Below are 14308 nucleotides of genomic sequence, written 5' to 3'. Positions count from 1 at the left end.
ATACCATACAGAGGGGTTACAATTACATGGGCAAGATAATGAGTACATTTTTTTATCAAGCATTGTTGCCTCCTCCTTTGTTTCCCCTCCCTGAGTATGTTTGTGCTCAAAGCTAGTGCAATAATCATAGTGCCACTTTTGGCTTTTTCTGAGTAGTTTATTGGAGATAAGTCTCAGGACTTTCCTGCTGGGCTGGCTTCAAACTGCCATCCTCAGATCTCAGCCTCTGGAGTAGCTAGGATTACAGGCATGAGCCACCAGCACCAGGCTCAACATCAACAATCTTACTTCTGGAAAAAGGCTCAATGGTAGTGTGTCCTCCTGTGCTTATCATCTCTAGGACAATCACATGCTTCCAGCCCCTGGTCCAGGAACCAATAATAGGTGGAATGAGAAGTCTGTTCTCTATGATGACCTTTTTTTTTTTTTTTTTTTTTCCAATCCTGAGTCTGGGAGCTGTCTCTTAGCTCTTCAGCAAAAAGACTAGCATCCTACCACTTGAGCCACAGCACTACTTCTGTTTTTTCCTGACTAGTTTATTGGAGCTAAGAGTATCACGGACTTTCCTGTCCAGGCTGGCTGCGAAAAACAATCCTCAGATCTCAGCCTCCTGAGTAGGTAGGATTACAGACGTGAGCCACGGGTGCCTGGCTATGGTGAACTTTTATGAGATGATTTCAAAGATGAGACAGGGAAATGGTGAACCTGTCCACTCATACCAAAGAGTGTCAGAGGGATGGCAGCGAAGCCCCTCCTACTGGACAGCTCTTGCTCAGAGCTTCCTGGTCCTTAGATGGCCAGGAATCTGGAGACATCAAGGTAGCCTTGAGACTTATAGCACCCATGCCATTGCGCTGGCCTGGACCCGGTGGGCATATGTGGTCAGAAGGGTTTGAGTCCTGGGAAGGTCATTCTTTCCACACCAGCTTCCTTTAGGTACTGGCTCTTTACTAAACCTGTGATACCTAGGGACTGTCAGATGTCTCCTTTACCCTTAATACCTTTCCTCATGGTGGTAAAGGAGTTGGATTTCCTTCTCTCTCTCTTTTTCTTCCTCCCTCGCTCCCTCCCTCCCTTCCTCCCCCCCCCCCTTTTTGTCAATCATGGGTCTTGAACCCAGGGGCCTAGGCACTCTTTTGCTCAAGGCTAATGCTCTACTACTTTGAGCTACTGGTTTTTCAGTGGTTAATTGTAGATAAGAGTCTCACAGGGGACTTTTCAGCCTGGGCTGCCTTTGAACACAGATCCTCAGATCTCAGCCTTCTGAGTGGCTAGGATTATAGTCATAAGCCATGGGCACCCAGCAGAGTTAGAGTTCTTTTTTTTGGGGGGGGGGGTCTGGTCGTGGGGCCTGAACTCTGGGCCTGGGCACTGTTCCTCAGTTCTTCAGCTCAAGGCTAGCGCTCTACCACTTGAGCCACAGCGCCACTTCCAGCTTTTTTCTTTATGCTTATATGGTGCTGAGGAATTGAACCCAGGGCCTCAGGCATGCAAGGCAAGCGCTCTACCACCGAGCCACCTTCCCAGCCCCGAGTTAGAGTTCTTATAAGAAGGATATTATATGGTTGTATATCCCAGAGGAGGAAACGCTTGTCCCTATAAAGGTTATTTATTTATTTATTATTTATTTTTGCCAGTCCTGGGGCTTGAACTCAGGGCTTGGGCACTGTCCTTGAGCTTCTTTTGCTCAAGGCTAGCATTCTAGCCTTGTGCCATAGTGCCACTTCTGGCTTTTTTTGTGTATGTGGTTATGAGGAAGGAACCCAGGGCTTCATGCATGCTAGGCAAGCGCTCTTATCACTAAGCCCCATTCCCAGCCCTATGAAGGTTATTTTTGAGGTTTTGCCCAGGCTATCTTCTGATCTCAATTCTCCTACCTAGGTAGGATTACAAGCATGAACCACCAGGCCCTGATTGTTGTTTTGTTTGTTTCTTTTTGTCGGTCCTGGGGCTCAAACTCCAGGCCTAGACACTGTCCCTAAGCTCCTTTTTATTTATTTTTTTATTTTTGTCAGTCGTGGGGCTTGAACTCTGGGCCTGGGCGCTGTCCCTCAGCTCTTCAGCTCAAGGCTAGCGCTCTACCACTTGAGGTACAGCGCCACTTCCGGTTTTCTGGTGGTTTATTGGAGATAGGAGTCTCACAGTCTCTCCTGCCCGGGCTGGCTTTGAACCGTGATCCTCAGATCTCAGCCTCCTGAGTAGCTAGGATTACAGGCATGAGCCACCAGCACCCGGCTTCCTAAGCTCCTTTTGCTCAATGCAAGCACTCTAACACTTGAGCCACAGCACTACTTCTGGCTTTTTCTTTGTTGTTTATTGAAGATAGGAGTGTCCCGGAGTTTCCTGCCTGGGCTGGCTTCAAACTGGGATCCTCTGATCTCAGCCTCCTGAGTAGCTACGATTATAGCCTTCCCAGCTTGTTCTTTGTAATAGCCTTGCTAAGCTTTCTTTTGCCTGGGCCATCCATGAACTTTGATTCCTTTCTCCACCTCTTAAGTAACTTCAATTATAGGTATAAGCCACTGTGCCTGGCTGAAGTGACTCTTATTGTTTATTTGTTTTTTATTTATACTGTTAGATTGTCTTCCAACCAATTTTAGCTTTAATTTTATAGAGCTAAGAATTAAACCCAAAATTTTATGCTTGGTAGACAAGTACTCTACCACTGAGCTATTACCCCAGCCCACAAGATTTTTGTTTTTGTTGTTGTTTTGTTGTTTGTTTTTGTCAGTCCTGGGCCTTGAACTCAAGCCCTGGTCACTGACCCTGAGCTTCTTTTGCTCAAGGCTAGCACTCTACTATTTGAGCCACGCGCCACTTCTAGCTTTTTCTGCTTATGTGGTATTGAGGAATCAAACCCAGCGCTTTATGCATGCTGGGCAAGCATTCTACCACCTCAAGCACATTTCCCCACCCTCACAAGTTTGGGTTTTAAGAATATGTTGGCAGGGCTGGGAAGGTGGCTTAGTGGTAGAGTGCTTGCCTGGTATAGAGGCCCTGGGTTTTGATTCCTCAGCACCACAAAAGCAGAAAAAGCTGCTGAAGTGGTAAAGCACTAGCCTTGAGCTGAAGAGCTGAGGGACAGCGCCCAGGCCCAGAGTTCAAGCCCCACGACTGACCCAAAAAACAAGAACAAATGTTGGCAAAGGCAACAATTCCAGGATCCCTGGTTCTACCTAGACCCTGGTCTAGGGAGATGAGGACCCTATCTCACCCCTGACATTTTGTGGCCTCTCTTTTTTCTTACTAGCTACCATGAGCCACAAATGACTTTTATCCTGGATGCTTGCTTGCCTTTCCTTCTGAAAGCCAGGTTCTTGCCCTGAGACGTGTGTATAAATGTGTGTGCACATACATATCGCATATGTACATGCAAGGGACAGGATTCTGCCTTTTGTGGCTATTTGAAGACTTTAGACTGAGTCAAAGTGTAGCAAGAGTGAATCCATGTACCAGAACAAGGGCTGGCTGTGGCATCCGTGTCTTTTGCCCTGGGTTTACAGGAGCAGACAGCCAGACACTTAGTTCCAAGCCAGAGCACCCAATAGGGAGCCTGGAGCCTCCAGGAGGGTTCCACAGCCAGGTGCTGCTAGTCATTTGCATGAAAGGAGTAAGCTTAGTGAGAATTGGAAGAAGAAGCAAGGCTTTTAATAGCGTGTTGTGTGTGTGTGTGTGTGTGTGTGTGTGTGTGTGTGTGTGTGTGTGTGTGTGTGTGTGTGTGTGTGTGTGTGTGTGTGTGTGTGTGTGTGTGTGTGTGTGTGCGCCAAACTGGGGTTTGAACTCAGGACCTGGGCACTCTCCCTTAGCTTTTTCAGTCAAGGCTAGAGCTCTATCACTTGAACCACTTCTACCTTGTTGCTGGTTAACTGGAGAGAAATCTCATGGACTTTTCTGCCCAGTCTGTCTTTGAAACTGCTATCCTCAGATCTTAGCCTTCTGACTGGCTAGGATTACAGACATAAGCATGAAAATAAAAATCAGAATGATTTTTTACTGTTTTGTAGGCTACACTATGCTGGGCTCCAGGCGGGCATTCTAGTTCTTTAACACTCATTAAGCCAGAGGTAGGGAAACGTGGAGTGGCTTCCATTAGGATGCTGTGGGGGCAGAGAATTCTGAGGATTCAGCGCCGGCTGCCCTGCGCCCGCGGCTGGGTTTCTGGCTGCCATGCAGTCATGTCCTCCGGTTTTCCTTCATGGAAGATGGGTCAGGGAATAGGTTTGTTTGTCCAGATGCCACTAGTTGGATGACTGTTGCGCACAGGAGTGTCTTCAGGGCCTTGTGCCAGCCAGTCCCACCTAAACATCTCAATTCCTCATACAGGAGTGCTGTAATCAGCAGGTTGATGCAAAACTAGGAGGGGCTGGGAAACCCCTTGGGCAGGAGATTTCGAAATGAGATTTGGATTAAAACACACACACACACACACACACATACACACACACACACACACACACACACACACACAGTGGGTGGGGTTCTAAGGAATGAAGGAGACAGGAAAAACTCCCATCTGCCACTCCGCTGAATAGCGGGGATCAACTGAAGGGCCTAGAATAGAGGGACAGAGGCCCAGGGCCCAGCCAGCAGACATGTTAAGGCTATTTCTTGTTGCCTCTCCTTACCCTTGCCAATCAGGATGCTGAGAATCTCAATTCACCAGGCAAAAGCACACCTGCCACCAGGCTTTCTGTCGGGGCAAGTCAGCACCAGCCAGGGGTAGATAAACCCCTGCGGAGAGGACTCCCTGCGGAGAGGGAGTGGTGGGGAAGCAGGTGGTGGTTTGGCAGGCAGACTGGAAGAAAACATGGTGATGTGGGATAATTCAAAGACAGGCTTGAATCAAGGATGAAGGAAGTGCATGGGCTGGTGGTCTTGGTGTCCCCAGTGGGAAGGGGGTACTTCTCTACACTGCCATTCAGTGGCTGTCTCTCTCTCTCTCTCTCTCTCTCTCTCTCTCTCTCTCTCTCTCTCTCTCTCCTTTGTCTGTCATAGGGCTTGAATTCTGGGCCTGGGCGCTGTCCCTCAGCTCTCCAGCTTAAGGCTAGCACTTTACCACTTGAGCCACAGCGCCACTTCTGGCTTTTTTTGTTTATGTGGTGCTGAGGAATCGAACCCAGGATCTCATGTATGCCAGGCAAGCACTGTACCACTGAGCCACCTTCCCAGCCCCAGTGGCTATCTCTTGTCTGCGTCTTGTCAACAGATGGTCTTCCCTGGGCTTAAAATCTGGCATGGAGAGCTGGCTTCCACCGGCAGGTGTCTTGCGCAGGAAGAGCCACTCAGTAAGATGTGTGCAGGATCTAGTGGTAGAGGAAGGCAGACAAGAGGAGATGGAAACTGAGGATATAGGAGAGGAAGAGAAATTAACACAATTCTGAAAAGGCACAAAAGGAGGTAAGATAAAAGGAAAGAGAAGGGGGTATTCAAGAAAAGAAAGCAGAAAAGAATGAAGATTATGCTGAATGCTAGTGGCTCACGCCGCCTATAAATCCTAGCTGCTCAGGAGGCTGAGATCTGAGTATCATGGTTTGAAGACAACCTGGCCAGGAAAGTTCCATGAGAGTCTTATCTCCAATTAACCACCAAAAAGCTGAGCTGGGGCTTAAGTGGTAGAGTGCCAGCCTTGAGCAAAAATGCTAAGGGAGAATGCCCAAGCCCAGAGTTCAAGACCCAAGACTGGCACCAAAAAAGAAGAAGAAGAATGAGTCTCTAACAAGATCAGTACTTAAGGAGCTTGTTATGATGAATTCATTTCATCCAAGTAGACTGAAGAAAGCAGTAGTCTTCAAAGGTGTTTGGAGTCATACAATATGAAAGCCCAGAGAGGGACTGTAAGAACTAGCTGAGCAGCTATGAACAAGAGGGGCTTATGATTCATGAACACGCGTCCCCGCCTCGTGTGGGGTGGGGACTCATCTAACCAGAATCGCCGCCCAGCCTCTCCCAGTCTCCTCCTAGATGACAAGCTGTGACATCTTGGTCCACCCAACTCAGCCCCAAGCATTTTGCAAAAACATCAGTATAAACAAGTACAGGTGAGGGAGGTCACCAGCATTTTGTGTCTTTTTTTTCTTTTCTCTCACGTTCCTCAAAAGATCTCAGAAGTCATTGAACACCATCCTTTGAGCTCAGAGTTTTCTTTTTTTTTCTTTTTTTGGTCTGATCGTGGGGCCTGAACTCTGGGCCTGGGCGCTGTCCCTCAGCTTTTCAGCTCAAGGCTAGCGCTCTACCACTTGAGCCACAACGCTACTTCCGGCTTTTTTCTTTTTGCTTATGTGGTGCTGAGGAATCGAACCCAGGTCCTCAGGCATGCAAGGCAAGTGCTCTACCACTGAGCTACCTTCCCAGCCCCTCAGTTTTCTTTTATGTTCTATCACTGTGGAACAGGAAATTCAAATGTTTGTCTGAACTGTATGGAAAAATTGCCTCTCACCCTACAATATGTCCACCCTTCTTAGCAGCCAGCACAAGCTTTTGTGTCAAAGTTAAAAAAAGAATGTCAGGGCTGGGAATACGGCTTAGTGGTAGAGTGCTTGCTTAGCATGCAGGAAGCCCTGGGTTTGATTTCTCAGTACCATATACACAGAAAAAGCCAAAAGTGGCACTGTGGCTCAAGTGGTAGAGTGCTAGCATTGAGCAAAAAACAAAAAAAACAAAAAAAAAAAAACTCAGGGACAATACAGGCCCTGAGTTCAAGGCCCAGGACTGGCAGAGAAAAGAAAAAAAAATGTCATTGATGGTTTACACCTGTAATCCTAGCTGTTTAGGAGTCTCAGATCTGATGATTACAGTTTGAAGCCAGCCAGCACAGGAAAAGTCCATGAGATTCTTATCTCCAATCAACCAGCTAAAAGCCCGAAGTGGATGTATGGTTCAAGTGATAGATTGCTACTCTTGAGTGAAAAGGTTAAGGGAGATTGCCTAGGCCCTAAGTTCAAGCCCTAGTACTGCCACCCAGAACAAACACAATGAATCCTATTAACTACTACATCAACATCTATTTAGGGTTTTATATCTTCTAAAGCAACACATTATCCTATTTAATCCTCACAATAATCCTGTTTTACTGGTATTCTAGTTTATATTTTCTTCCTCAGAGTCAACTGGTAGACCTCAGTTGTAAACCCAGCATCCTCTGATTCAAATCCTTTCTATTTTCTATACAATGTCAGACCTCCTACCCTCAACTTTAGAGCAACATAAAGGACAGAATTCCTGGACATCTTCTCCCAATTTGTCCTCTCTGCCTTCCAGTCATTCATTCCTGTTCATGCTACTTCTTTTTTTTTTTTTTTTTTGATTGTGAAAATACCGTACAGAGGAGTTTCAATTACATGGGCAAGATAATGAGTACATTTCTTATAAAGCATTATTGCCTCCTCCTTTGTTTCCCCTTCTATCCCTTCTGATCTCCCCCCCACCCACCCCCGTGCTACTTTTTTAATTGTTTGGTGGAGAAGAATCTCTAGTTCTCAGTGAAGAATGTAATGGAAAACAAAGGATTCTAATATTTCATTTGCTAAAAGAGTCTTTCTTTTCTTTTCTTTTCTTTTTTGGATCCAGTTGTGGGGCCTGAACTCTGGGCCTGGGCGCTGTCCCGCAGCTCTTCAGCTCAAGGCTAGCGCTCTACCACTTGAGCCACAAGGCCACTTCTAGCTTTTTTCTTTTTGCTTATGTGGTGCTGAGGAATCGAACCCAGGGCCTCATGCATGCAAGGCAAGCACTCTACCACTGAGCCACCTTCCCAGCCCCTAAAGAGTCTTTCAAAATCAATAAAAATGGTGTGTGTGTATGTGTATGTGTGTGAATACTGAAGCTGGAACTCAGGGCCTAGGCACTATCACTGAGCCTCTTTGTGCTCAAGGGTAGCACTCTACCACTTGAGCCACAGCGCCACTTCTGGTTTTCTGGTAATTTATTGGAGGTAAAAGACTCACAGCCTTTCCTGCCTGGGCTATCTTAAAACCACAATCCTCAGATCTCAGCCTCCTGAGTAGCAAGGATTACAAGTGTGAGCCACTGGTGCTTGGCATACTTCCAGCTTTTTTGTGGGTAGTTTATTGGGGATAAAGATTCTCATGGAATTTCCTGCCCAAGCTGGCTTTGAAACCCAATCCTCAGATCTCAGCCTCCTGAGTAGCTAGGATTATAGGCATGAGCTGCCAGGGCCCAGCCAAAACTTCTTTTTATTTAATTATAAAAGCAATGTGAGAATATCATACTTACTTTTCTGTGTGTGTGTGCATGTGCGCCCCTGTGCACGTGTGCGTGGGCACGTGTGTGCGTGTGTGCTCTGGTACTGGGGCTTGAACTCAGGGCTTGAGTGCTGTCCCTTAGCTTTGTCACTCTGCCAGTTGAGCCATAGCTCCACTTCCAGCTTTAAAAAAAATTATTATTTTATAAAGGTTATATACAGAGGAGTTACAGTTATATAAGTCAGGCAAACAGTGCGTGTCTTTTTAGAGAATGTCTCCCCTCCCCTTGATCTCTCTCCCAGTGTCTTCTCCCATCCCCACCCACATGTTGTATAGTTCATTTTCAACATAGTGTCCAGCTGCATTTGTTCACCCTTTGTCCCTCCCAAAGACAGATAAATGAACAAACAATACAAAAAGAAAAGAAAAACAGCAGCAAAGAAAAAAAAGATCTTTTGTTTCCATTTCCTGGAGTTCAATAAATATTGTATATGGTCAGATAGGCACAACAGACATATTGTGGGCCTCCCCTAAGAATGCCCTCCTTTGGCACTTCTATCTTTTTTGTGGTTAATTGGAGATAAGAATCTCATGGACTTTTTTTTTTTAACCATGCTGGACTGAATCCTCAGCTCTCAGCCTCCTAAGCAGCTGGGATTACAGGCCTGAGGCACTGGTGCCTGCTTTACTGGGATTTCCTAAAATTTATCACCTCCTTCTCCTGACACCAGCTGCGCCCCCAGAGGTGAGAAAAGGAAACCCCAGACCCTCTTAGAACTTTCTAGGAGAAAGTGGAGGAAGAACAAAGGCTTAGGGGTTTTCATTTGGAGGGAAGCCCTCTCATTGGGGGTGGCAGCAAACCCTGTCATGGCAAGAACAGACCCCACCCCCCACCCCACCCCCTCTGTAGGCCACTCTTGCTTCTGTGAAGGGGCCTAAGTTGTGCTGGCATGGGCAGCTGGCTGCCAGCCTGCCCTCCTCCTCCTGAGTCTCAGGCGGGTCCGCTCCTTTGCCCTGTTATTACCGCTGGCAGATTGTTTGTGCCGCTGGCAGAAGCACGCAAGTCCTTCCAGTTCTCCTGCTCTCCTTCTGCAGCTCATCCGCTGCTGCGCGTGGGGAGGGGGAAGCGCCCAGGCCTGTTACCTGGAGGCCCCAGGGGTGGGGGAGGCAGGGAGTGCCCAGGCCAGGCGGCAGCCGGCCTGACTGGCCAAGCTGAGGACCGGATGAGTTTCTTATAGGACTGGAAAACTGGGACTGTAGGGAGGAGGTCAGCGGATGCTAGGGCAGGTGCTGGAGTTAGTGTCAGCACTCAGGTGACTTTGGAATGTCCTGACCCACTCTGGAGTCGCGGCGTGGCTTTCCTGCCCTGCCTCTGCTTCACACAGGAGCACCCCAACCACAGCGGTGGCGGTGATTTGAGCCCTCGTGGCATCCTGGAAGGAGCCACAGGCGGGCAGCTGGCCTCCTGGGCCAGGTCTCTGGCTTTTGTCTTGCGAATGGGCTTAGGGGTGATCACAATCTCCTGTGTGTTCTGGAGAGGACTGCCACATTCTAGAGGGAGCACACACACACACGTTCTCCTTGCTGACCTTGACTGCGTCTTCACCTCTTTAGGGCCCGCGGTTCCACGTACAATACACCAGATGGGTGGTAGGTGGGGTTCCTACCACCTGTCCCTGTTCCTCCTCTCCCTTTTCTCCTCTCTGTCAATATGGGGTGAGTTCTGGGAGCTTGAGAACTTTCTGTGTGAGACTAGATTCCATGGAGGGCTTCATCGCTGACCTGGGCAGCTGGCCCTGTCTGCTGGCCCTGTTCTCACTGCCTGGGTGCTGTCCCCTCCACTCTGCAGGCAGGCCTGAATTGTTTCCCCCACTGGAACTGAATTTCTGGGGACTTGGTCTTTGCTTTGGACCCCCAAAGCCTCTGCACATCTGGCATCAGAAAAGAAATGCAGGACAGATTAGGAAGGCTGAGCGGGCACCAGTGGCGCACATCTATAATCCTAGCCACTCAGGAGGCTGAGATTGGAGGATCGCGGTTCAAAGCCAGCCCAGGCAGGAAAGTCTATAAGACTCTTATTTCCAATTAACCATCAGAAAACTGGAAGTGGTGCTGTGGCTTAAGTGGTAGAACACTTGCCTTGAGCTGAAGAGCTGAGGGACAGCGCCCAGGCCCAGAGTTTAAGCCCCACAATCGACAAAACCAAACCAAACCAAAAAAAAACAAACAATAGGAAGGCTCTCTCAGGTCACAGTCGTGGAGGGTTGAAGGGACAAGACTCAAATCTGAGTCCTGGCTTCCCGCAATAGCTGTACGACCTTGAGCAAGACAGTTCAGTGGACTGAGCCTCAGTTTCTTTGTCTAAAAATAGCCTGCATAATAGCTACCTCGGAGAGCTGTTGTGAGAATTAGAGGTGATGTCAGAGAGAAGCACAGCACACCACTGCCCGGCGCGTAGTAGGAGCTTAATGAGTGGAAGCGATGATTAACTGTGGTTATTAGAGTGTTCAGGTATTTGCCTAAAGCAAAGTCTTAATCCAAGAACTCAGGTTTGTGGCAAGTGACACACAGCCTCTCAGTGCCCAGGATCACCTCTTGATTTAGTCTTACACCTTAGTGTTAGGGCCCTTCTGTTCTGTAGAATGGAAAGTCCTTCTGGGGGAGAAACTAGCAGTGGAGGGCAGCAACCTAGACCAAGTGGCACTCGCTTACTCTCTGTCGTGAGCAGTGCCTTGGGGTGTGTGTGTGTGTGTGTGTGTGTGTGTGTGTGTGTGTGTGCGCGAGCGCGTGTGCGTGTGCGTGCGCGGGCGCGTGTGCGTGTGCGTGTGTGTACCACCAGTACTGGGTGCTGTCCCTTAGCTTTTTTTGCTCAAGGTTTGTGCTCTAGCACTTGAGTTGCAGCTCTACAATTTTTTTTTCTTTTTTGGTGGTTAATTAGAGATAAGAGTCTCACAGACTTTCCTGCCTGGGCTGGCTTTGAACCAAAGTCCTCAGATATCAGACACCTGAGTAGATAGGATTACAGGCTTGAGCCCCCAGTGCTTGTCTTTGTGTTTCCTTTTTGTGGGGGGACGAGGGTGGGATAGAGATGGGAGAGAGGCACATCAGTTGCCTCTCAAATCTGCTGTTGGGAGTGAGATTGAAGCCCACATACATCTATCTGTATTTGCCATTGGACAGAATACTCAGTGACCTGGCTCCTAGCCATCACATTTTAAGATTCCTGGCTTATTTTATTCTGTTTCTTGTTGGTGTGGATGTGCCAGTACTCGGGCTTGTGCTCATGGCTTCTTCTCTCTCAGCTATTTTCTGCCCATGGCTGGTGTTCTACCACTAGAGCCATGGCTCCTGTTCAGCCTGTTGTTATGCTAGTTAATTGGAGAGTCTTTGAGATTGGTTTGAGAGTCTCTCCGGCTGGTTTTTAAATTGTGATCCTCAGATCTCAGCCCCTGAGTGGCTGTGATTATAGGCATGAGACACCAGCACCTGGCTCGGTCTTTTTTGTTATTGTTGTTGTTGTTGGTCACAGGGCTTGAACTGAGGGCCTGGGTGTTGTCCCTGAGCTCTTTTGCTCACTTTGAGCCACAGCTCCACTTCCAGTTTTTAGGTGGTTAATTGGAGATGAGTCTCACAGACTTTCCTGTCTGGGCTGGCTTCGAACTGCTATCCTCAGATCCCAGTCACTTGAGCAGCTAGGATAATAGGCATGAGCCAACAGAGCCAACCAGGCACTGTTTATCATTAAAGTTTATCATAGATACATGTAGAGGGGGGGGGGAACCACAGACTATACATAGCCTATTCAGTACGAAACATAGTCTCAGGCATTTACCAGGGGTATTGGAATAGATACCTTGGCAATATGGGGGTGGGTGGGTGATGACTGTAGACAAGGAGAAATGGTGAGGAATGAGAAATCAGCCACTGGCCTCCTGGCCCTTAGGTACCTGCCTCACCCTGCCCAAATTTCCACGTGTGACCCACCCCACCCTCTAGAGCTGGTCCTGCCTTGCCCCCCTCCCCCATGCTTCCAGCCTAGTGTCCACAGATGAGGCCCAAGAGGAGCTACAGGAAAAGGGGGCATGTGAGGCAAAGCCCAGGGCAAAGCGATGGGTCAGAGGAGCAACAGCTCCACCCCGTCAGCCTGGGGCAGGACTGCTAGTGTCAAAACAAACTCTAGGAAAGTTGGGAAGGGGCCAACAGAGGGCAAAGGAAGCGGTCCGGTTTGGTTTTTTTGTTTGTTTGTTTTGTTTTTGGTCCGGTTGTGGAGCCTGAACTCTGGGCCTGGGCGCTGTCCCTCAGCTCTTCAGCTCAAGGCTAGCGCTCTACCACTTGAGCCACAGCGCCACTTCCGGCTTTTTTTCTTTTTGCTTCTGTGGTGCTGGGGAATCGAACCCAGGGCCTCAGGCATGCAAGGCAAGCGCTCTACCACTGAGCCACCTTCCCAGCCCAGCAGGTCTGGTTTGGACAAAAGAGTGGGACTTCTTGGCCAGGTGGCCACCTTGGCCCCAGGGGGTGGACGCAGAGGATGGCATGGAAGCCTTATCACCCCCAAAGCCAGAGTCAGGTACAGCTTTGCAATGAGCCTCACACTGCTGTCTTTTCATCCAACTACCCAATTTTTGCCCAGCATGGCACTTTGGTTCATCTCTATAGGATTTTGTGGGTGGAAGAGCCTTGGAGATTATATGACCAGTGTGCAGTCCCAGGACGGAGACCCTATAGTGATTGCTGCCAGCGGCTCCCCAGGCTTACTTGGATAGCATCCCCCCCTCCCCCCAGTCAGGCCACTGGCTCCTCCCTCTGGTGGTAGAGCTGTGTCAGGGCTTAGGGCTTGGAAGGGTCTTCTGCTCCCTCAGAGGGAGTTTGCACTCCTGTATCTGTCGCCTCTTGCTCCTGGGGTCTATAGAAGAAACCAGCTGGAGAACTTGTCTTCTACCTCAGGCCTCTGCCGCGGCGGCCTGCCTTCCTCTCCTTTGGGCGCATCTCCTCAGCCTCTGTCCTCATCCCCGTCCTCATCCCTGTCCTGGGCCCTGCTCAGTTGTCAGTTGTTTCTCAAAGGATTCTATTGAGATTGGGATCTAGAGACTCTGCAGAGTATAAAGGGATTTTATTTTATTTATTTTTTTGTTGGTTGTGGGGCTTGAACTCTGGGCCTGGGCGCTGTCCCTCAGCTCTTCAGCTCAAGGCGAGCGCTCTACCACTTGAGCCACAGTGCCATTTCTGGTTTTCTGAGCGGTTTATTGGAGGTAAGAGTCTCATAGAGTTTCTTAACTCAGGCTGGCTTTGAACCGTGATCCTGAGATCTCAGCCTCCTGAGTAGCTAGGATTACAGGCATGAGCCACAGACGCCTGGCTCTGTGTGTGTGTGTGTGTGTGTGTGTGTGTGTGTGTGTGTGTGTGTGTGTGTGTGTGTGTGTGTGTGTGTGTTCGCGTGTGCACCAATACTGGAGATTCATGCTCTTATGTAGCTTTTTCACTTAAGGCTGGTGCTATACCACTTGAGCCTTAACTTCATTTCCACTTTTTTTTTTTTTATCCTGTTTGAGCTGGCTTTTAACCCATGATCCTCAGCTAGGATTACAGATATGAGCCACTGGTGTAGGATTCCAACCACGCCTCTTGATTCAAGCCTGGCTCTTTCCAGTCACCTGCTGACCCTACAGGACTTGGTGGAAGTGAAGAGCCGTGACTAGTAGAGCCCACACTTGGATCACTGAGGCTGCATTTGCTCTTTTTGTAAGGGTAGGAAGGGGGCACCCACATCTCGAAGTTGATGTGTTAAACTTCAACTAAAACCAGTCAATGGTTTTACCACTCTATTTTGTTCTAATTATAAAAATAACCTATGCTGACTGTAAAATAAATTAGAAAAGACATTTAAATTTAGGGCATCTTTTCAAGAGTATTCCCTGGCTCTCCTGCTTTGTTTTGGGAAGAACAATAGGAGTCTGAGCCATTCCCCACCCACACCAGGCCTCTCAGAAGCAGGTTTTGTTATCAGTCCTTAAGGCCCCCAGGAAAGATTCCCAGAATGCCTGTGGCTGAACCCGGCAGGCTGGGGATTGGTGGTGAGTCTGCCTTATTGTTGTCATACTCCAATCATCCGC

At 48.6% G+C, this 14308-nt stretch overlaps 1 protein-coding gene across 1 annotated transcript in view; it reads left to right on the top strand.

The window, feature by feature from the left end:
* LOC138824195 (golgin subfamily A member 6-like protein 25) overlaps positions 1-14308 on the top strand; it is a 47331-nt gene that overhangs the window by 29859 nt on the left and 3164 nt on the right. The window lies entirely within an intron of this gene.

Source organism: Dipodomys merriami, unplaced genomic scaffold (assembly GCF_024711535.1).
Source record: "Dipodomys merriami isolate MVZ:Mamm:240054 unplaced genomic scaffold, mDipMer1.0.p SCAF_128, whole genome shotgun sequence".
Classification (NCBI taxonomy): Eukaryota; Metazoa; Chordata; class Mammalia; order Rodentia; family Heteromyidae; genus Dipodomys; species Dipodomys merriami.
This window is presented reverse-complemented; position numbering and strand designations above follow the sequence as displayed.